General features: G+C 38.0%; 1 protein-coding gene across 2 annotated transcripts in view; it reads left to right on the top strand.

The window, feature by feature from the left end:
- The first annotated feature begins 2,442 nt into the window (after positions 1–2,442).
- ChAT (Choline acetyltransferase) overlaps positions 2,443–8,573 on the top strand; it is a 68,520-nt gene continuing 62,389 nt past the window's right edge. For both annotated transcript variants that reach the window (XM_076541224.1, XM_012281817.2), the window contains exon 1: positions 2,443–2,528. The gene's annotated coding sequence lies outside the window, so the exon portion shown is untranslated. The remainder of the gene's footprint in view (positions 2,529–8,573) is intronic.

Below are 8,573 nucleotides of genomic sequence, written 5' to 3'. Positions count from 1 at the left end.
CAAGGTCCCAATCTCCCAAGGTCCCATTCTCCCAGAGTCCCAACTTTCCAAGGTCCCATTTTCCCAAAGTTCCACTCTCCCAAGGTCCCACTCTCCCAAGGTACCACTCTCCCAAAGTCCCACTGTTCCAAGGTAACACTCTCCCAAGGTCCCAATTTCTCAAGGTCCCAATTTCCTAAGGTCCCATTTTCCCAAGGTCTTAATTTCCCAATTTCCAAACGTCCCAATTTCCCAAAGTCCCAATATTCCAAAGTCCCAATTTCCCAACTCCCAAAAAAACATTTCCACCACCAAATACATAAAAAAATGAATTTTAACCCAAAGTAATAATTTCTTAATAAAATAATAAAGTTGTAAAAAAGTTTGTCCACTCAGCACTAAAAATAACGAAACAAGTAAAGATATCGGATAACGAAATAGAAACGATCGTCGCAAGAGAACCGTGAAATCAGCAGCTGGTGCGATTGTAGAAAGTAGCAATAACGAGGGACGTCGACAAACGGCGATAAATTTCAGCGACATCGTAGTCACGTTTTACAAGCGAAGACGGTATCCGCAAGATCGTCATCGTCATTGTTCCAGCGACAATGGACGATAGAAATGCCTTCACCCTCGTATCCGGTTCCTTGCGAACGCTAGGGGAGAGAATTGCCCCCGGTATTAACTCGCGTAATTGAGATTTATTAATCCGGAGGCCGGTTGGTGGCTAACCTCTAAGCGCATCACTCCTTTTTCCTACCTCCTACGCTGCTAACTTTATTATTACGGAATATGAATTCGAGCGATAAGATTATCTGCGTTGTGTTGTCGAACAATGGGGGATGTGCATTTTCTTGGAACAATGTTATGTTGAACAGGGTATTTGAGCTTGTTAGGTTGGTTAACATTACCTGACTTAACCTAAAAACTGTACTGAATTTTAAATAGACTTGTTTAAGCAGTATACAAACATTATAGTAACACAATATTATTAATGATAGTACATAAACATTAGAGCAATACAATATTATTAATAATAGTACATAAACATTATAGCAACAAAACATTATTAATAATAGTAAAGAAACATTATAGCAACAAAGAAAAATTAATAATAATATAAAAACAGTATAACAATGCTTAATAGTATTATACAACAACATTACAATGTTACAATGTTACAAAATTACAATTGTTAATATTAAATAATAGTCACGTTAAATAATGTAATGTTCAAAGTGAAAGACAAGTATCAAAAATTCATGATACAGTGTCGGTGGATGTCACGTGATTAAATCCAGTTTCTTAGCCAGCCTTAATCTAAATGAGACAATGCGATCCATCATCCAGCCGTTTAATGAAAATCGCGACCATAACTTAGGTCCTAAGATATCGAACAAGGAGGTAGAGGGTAACTCAGTCAAAGGTGGAAGTTGAACGCTTAATCCAGCAATATGAAACTCCCCTGTGGCTTCGCTTTGTCACAATTTCATCCCTAGCTATGTTATTTTACTACCTTAGGAATGGGCAGGAATAATATTACACCGTTTAACTTTCCACTTTACATGTTTATAAACTTATTATTTTGTGATTGTTTAGGTTGGATAGTTTTTGATACTGGAAGCTGTCAAGTTTTGAAGGTGCTAAGTTTCTGAAGGTCCCAATTTCCCAAGGGTCTCATTTCCCAAGGGTCCCATTTCCCAAGGTCAAAATTTCCCAAGGGTCCCATTTTCCAAGATCAAAATTTCCCAAGGGTCCCATTTCCCAAGGTCACCATTTCCCAAGGGTCCCATTCCCCAAGGTTCCAATTTCCCAAAGATCCCATTCCCCAAGGTTCCAATTTCCCAAGGGTCCCATTTCCCAAGGGTCCTATTTCCCAAGATCCCAATTTCCCAAAGGTCCCATTTCCCAAGATTCCAATTTTCCAGGGGTCCCATTTCCCAACGTCCCAATTTCCCAAGGATCCCATTTTCCCAGGGGTCCCATTTCCTAACGTCCCAATTTCCCAAGGATCCCATTTTCCCAGGGGTCCCATTTCCTAACGTCCCAATTTCCCAAGGGTCCCATTTTCCAACGTCCCAATTTCCCAAGATTCCACTTTCCCAAAATTCCAATATCCCAAGGTCCCAATTTCCAAAAGTCCCAATTTCCCACTCCCTCAATTTCTAAAAGTCCCAATTTCCCACTCCCCAATTTCCAAAAGTCCCAATTTCCCACTCCCCAATTTCCAAAAGTCCCAATTTCCCACTCCCCAATTTCCAAAAGTCCCAATTCCCCAATTCGCCATCACATCAAATTCCCAATTCCTCAACCGTCCAAATTCCCAACTTGAACTGTGACCCCCACCCACCATCACACCGAACGTGTTACACATCAAGATATCCTACTTCTTGTAGAAAGCAGATGTTAGTAAGAAACGGCCGGCAGTAAATAACAGTTCTATATTTATTGTTGCAGAGGGATGGCGAGACTCAGTGTTGGGGGCTTCCCGTCGTTTATTGGTGACTCTTGGCAGTCTCTCCAGGGACAGTTCGCCATGTCCTGCCCGGGTAAGTCACCACCACATTGTTTGTCTTGTGTCGGGTAAACTGGAAGGGACGTTGCTTTTGATATTTGCTTTTGCTTCGATTCCTCTGCGAAGAATTATATAAAGGACCCGTATCACGATATTCTTGAAGGAACCCTTTATAAACTTCCCTCTTCAATTTTTTATTGAATGTAATTAATCAAGTTTTCTTTCAATATTTTATTGACGTCTTTAATCAGTTTTTATTTATGAACAATGAAATGTACTTTACGATTGAATCCATTGGGTATTGATTAAATTGCTCAGGGACGGGTGTCGAACTGTCAGCCATTTTGTATTTGTGGTGTTAACAAAATGGCGGAGTCAGCTTGTGTCAATTTTTAACTTTAAGTTGCTGTGCTTTCTATGTTATCAAATTTATCAAACATTGATCAGTTTTGTACTGAAACAATTTTCATGTATTCGGCCATTTTGTTTTAATAGTGTTGATAAAATGGCGGTGGTACCTTCTGTCAATTTTTAACTTCACGTTGTTGTACTTTCTATGTGTTCAAACTATAATAATTGAGCACCAGTCAGTTTTGTACTGAAACAATTTTCATGTGGTCGGCCATTTTGTTTTACTATCGTTAACAAAATGGCGCAGTCACATTCTGTCAACCTTAAACTTCAAACTACCATATTTCTGTGTTCTCAAATAAATCGAACATCAATCAATTGTAAACCGAAACAGTTTTCATATAGTCAGCCATTTTGTATTACAATCGTTAACAAAATGGCGCAGTCACCTTTAAACTTTAAACTACTTTCTGATTCTAATCACTTAAATTTTAATAATACCAAAGTGACTTTGTTTAATAATTCTTTCCACTACTTTAAATGATCGAAGAATATTTCTTCCCCCAGTGTACAAATGAACTTTGCAATTTGTACGAGCAAGTTTCGTAATTGAACTTTGAACTTTGGGGCTTGCAAAGTTTTAATTGAGATATCCAAGCAGTACGTGAATTTAATACACCTCGTTTAATTTTAAATTATACTGGAGTCGTAATTCAAGCTTGTTAGAAGGGAAGAAGTATGTAGGCACTTTTTTTGAGAATCCACGAACTTTGCGTTATACGAGCTTGAACTTTGAACTTTTTAGGTTATGAACACTGAAGCTACATGCTTTGTAATTCTTTTACATTTTCATATTTCTAATAATTAGGTTTCTGTTCTTTGTATTATTCATTTACGATGGTATTGATTAGTTGATTGCAAATTACAAAATAAAATTATTTATTTAAAATTTCGTCAAGTGACGTAGTAAGTGTTTTTCTCACATCTTTATATATAATTTTGTTTTAAATCAAAACTACTTGATGGATTTTCATAAATGAGATGTCGATCGACTCGTTTTGACATCAGCAATGACACAGTTTATATAACAACGCAATGGCTGTCTTAATGTAAGAAAACAAGATGGAGGACGCTACGTCAAAAAACAAGATGGCGGAAATTATATAAAACAAATATGGCATAATTAATATAATATTCAAAATGTTCTTGTTTCTTAATGCAGTTATTAATTTCTTTGGCTTTACGTAAGGAAACAAGATGGCGGACTCTATATAAAAACCAAAATGGCGGACATTACATAAAAAAATAAAAATGGAATAATTAATATAATATTCAAAATGTTCGTGTTTCTTAATGAAGACAATTTTTCTGGCTTCACGTAAGAAAACAAGATGGCGGACGTTACGTCAAAAACCAAAATGGCGGACATTACATAAAAAACAAACGTAGCAAAATTAATATAATATTCAAAATGTTCATGTTTCTTAATAAAGTTATTTATTCTAGCTTTGTAACGTGATTTAATGAGGTGAGACGTTATTCGTCATTTTCTACACAAACATACTAAATGTAAGCGTTTCTCGCTGACGTCTTCGAGCGCGAAATACATAGACTTGCCACCTGAGGGTAGTCTCGATACTGAAATGTAAATCGAACCACCCTCGTGCATTTCGAATTGCCAAAAGCAAGGATCTACCCGACGCCTCCGGCTGAAATATGCAAATGACACGCAACGGCGTCAGATACGATCTCGTTACCACCGCGACAGAGGGTGGATAATATTTATCGCAGGGAGATCAAGGTCCACGATAGTCCTTCAACTCTGCAATTCCTGTAGCCTTTCATGTCTTTGTTACCCTTTGTTTTTCAAATTTTCTTCAACGAACGTGTTCAGCAGTATTTTCATTATGAAAGGATTAAAAAGAAACGGTTTTAACGTAGTATCACGCGTTTGGTAAGTTGACTCTCGGGAGCATTATGATTCTATTGGTTCAGGTGCCTTCTTGTCGGACGCGTCCACTATATTATTCTTTACTATATTATTCTTGTTATTACTCGTTCTTTTGAAAGTCAATTAGTAACTCAATAGCTTGGATAAATAAATTGCGATCCTGTTGGTTCGCCTGCCTTCTTGTCAGACGCGTGCACTAATCTCGAAGAAATTTTACTACATTATTTTTACTATTACTCGTTCTTTTGAAAGTCAATTAGTAGTTTAATAGCTTGGATAAATAAATTGCGATCCTGTTGGTTCATCTGCCTTCTTGTCGGACGCATACAAGACTAATCTCGAATCAATTTTACTACATAATTTTTACTATTACTCGTTCTTTTGAAAGTCAATTAGTAACTTAATAGCTTGGATAAATAAATTGCGATCCTATATGTTCATTTGCCTTCTTGTCAGACGCGAACAAAATTAATCTCGAATTTTTACTACTTTTTTCTTCCCATTCCTTCTTTCGAAAGCCAATTACTAACTCAATAGCTCGTTTAAATCAATAAATAATTCCCATACAAAAAACCTGAAAAGTAATATTTAAAATTAACATCCATTTATAGCAAGCATCGATAAAAACCTGCATACAAAACACTAACACAAATTTCTCATGAATACAAAAATAATTTAAAAATATAAATTAACGCACCACTGTATAAACCTCCACATAAAATTCATAACAGAGAACATATAAAACCTCATTTCACCGTATCCTGCATTGGAATGATAAATCAGCCACAATGTATAGAAAGGCCGGAGGAAAGTTTCATTAAATGAAATTGCGCTGATTTGTGAGAAAAATTCAACGGCTGGCATTATTCGTCTGCAACGGCACTTAATTAGCGAGAGCAAATTAAGGCTGTATAGCGATAAATATGCATGGAGTAAAATTTCAATATCGTGGGAATTATGCGAATACATTGAATCCTTTAAAAACTTCCGGTGAACGCAGATAAAAACTTGCGGAAGTAATGATATTGGGAGTTTCTAATTCGAGTGTGTGGGATTAGAAGAGTGTTTAATGATGAGTTGGATGATGTAGGGAGTGTTGGTATTGGTTGGCAGTTTTATAGTTATATGGGGTGGTTGGATAGTAGGATAGTAGGGTATTAGGACGCTGGGGTATGGGGGTATGGGATATGGGGATATGGGGATATGGAGTATGGGGATATGGGGGTATAGGGTATAGGGACATAGGTGTATAGGATATGTGGGTATAGGGTATGTGGATATAGGAGTATGTGGGTATAGGATATGTGGGTATAGGGTATGTGGGTATAGGAATATGTGGGTATAGGATATGTGGGTATAAGGTATGTGGGTATAGGAGTATGTGGGTATAGGATATGTGGGTGTAGGGTATGTGGGTATAAGAGTATGTGGGTATAGGGTATGTGGGTATAGGAGTATGTGGGTATAGGATATGTGGGTATAGGAGTATGTGGGTATAGGAGTATGTGGGTATAGGATATGTGGGTATAGGAGTATGTGGGTATAGGATATGTGGGTATAGGATATGTGGGTATAGGGGTATGTGGGTACAGGATATGTGGGTATAGGGTATGTGGATATAGGATATGTGGGTATAGGATATGTGGGTATAGGGTATGTGGGTATAGGATATGTGGGTATAGGGGTATGTGGGTATAGGGGTATGTGGGTATAGGATATGTGGATATAGGGTATGTGGATATAGGAGTATGTGGGTATAGGATATGTGGGTATAGGGTATGTGGGTATAGGATATGTGGGTATAGGGTATGTGGATATAGGATATGTGGGTATAGGATATGTGGGTATAGGGTATGTGGGTATAGGATATGTGGGTATAGGGGTATGTGGGTATAGGGGTATGTGGGTATAGGATATGTGGATATAGGGTATGTGGATATAGGAGTATGTGGGTATAGGATATGTGGGTATAGGGTATGTGGATATAGGAGTATGTGGGTATAGGATATGTGGGTATAGGGTATGTGGGTATAGGAGTATGTGGGTATAGGAGTATGTGGGTATAGAATATGTGGGTATAGGAATATGTGGGTATAGGATATGTGGGTATAAGGTATGTGGGTATAGGAATATGTGGCTATAGGGGTATGTGGGTATAGGATATGTGGATATAGGGTATGTGGGTATAGAATATATGGGTATAGGTTATGTGAGTATAGGATGTGTGGGTATAAGTGATATCATACCATATCACCTCCAACATTTCCAATTTTAAATCAAATATTACTACTACTACCTAATCAAGGTTAAGTTAACCTCATCTTCAGACCAATAGCACATCCTCAAGTCTTTCCAACAATCATCCGCCATCTTTTGCATAGCAGCGCAACAAAAGAACATACCAAATCACACGAAGAGCATTCAAAAGCGAATAAGAGGAAATATATTCCTGAAAGTGTCACTTCCGATATTGCTTTTTATATTAGATTTCTCGCTCGTATTTCACCGTGGTTAAAGCGTTCTTTTGACGTTCTTTTGACTTTACGTGCCATCCTCGAGGATAAAACCTGGATGAGTGGATTGCCCTTTTTCCCCAGGATACGAATGATAAAGGGAGAGGGGAGAAAATGTGGTCGAGTAACAGAGGTAGAAACAGGGTGGGATACGTGACCGTAGGGGCCTCTGGTATCGATCAGCAAACCAGGTGTACCACGCCCAGCTATCAATTAACAACGATTCGGACGGACACATCGAACTTGTTTCAAACGGAGAATGATCCTTGTGTGCAGTTGCGTTATTGAAGACAAAATTATGTTTGTTCATTATGTAGTTTAGTAACTGTGTTTGTAGGTACACATACGTACATATACATACATGTATTCATAGAGATTTAGGCACATATAGGTGCATTTCACATTCGTACACACATACATATACACATATGCATACATGAATGTTTATACATTGAATTATACATATGAATGTTTGTAGATTCATATGTGCACACATATACACACATACGTACACACATGTGAACATATATGTTCACACACATACACACATATGTATACACATGTGGACATATATGTTCACACACATATACACATATGGACACATATGTGGACATATATATTCACACACATACACACATACGTACACACATGTGGACATATATGTGCAACACACATACGTACACATATGTAGACATATACATGCACACATATACACACATAGGTACACACATGTACACATATATGTCCATCGTTAACGTTTCATATCAGCATAGTGACATCGTACACATTGTCCTTACTAAATATATTATTGTCCCTAATAACATCCACTGAATCTTCATTAGAAAAACCACAAGTACACCATAGCACGGCATAAGTCAACGAGACACCAGATAACCACAAGAAGTACGATACAGAATAAAAAATCGTGGCACGCGACAGAAGGTAGATACAAAGTACCTCGGTGTTAAACACCGAACCACAAAGTCCACTTATTCCAGCCGAATGCACCCCCGAGGTGAGTCGATCCCTTCTATTGCATTAAGCGAACCAAACGATCAGCTTTACCTGCGGCCACCTTTTTCCTTTCCTAAGGGTGCACCGTCACGAGCTGACCATAAATAACGCGTTATCTCCACATCCGATAGAGGCTAATTTATTTACGAATCGGTGCTGATGGAGGGGGGTAGATATATCACGGGGTTCGGTTCACGCGTGAGTCACGTGCCATCTGCCACCGTCTACTCCACTTCATTTCTTATCGTGC

The sequence above is a fragment of the Megachile rotundata genome, chromosome 16 (genome assembly GCF_050947335.1).
Source record: "Megachile rotundata isolate GNS110a chromosome 16, iyMegRotu1, whole genome shotgun sequence".
Classification (NCBI taxonomy): Eukaryota; Metazoa; Arthropoda; class Insecta; order Hymenoptera; family Megachilidae; genus Megachile; species Megachile rotundata.
Note: the sequence above shows the minus strand (reverse complement) of the source record. Positions and strands in the feature narration are given on the sequence as shown.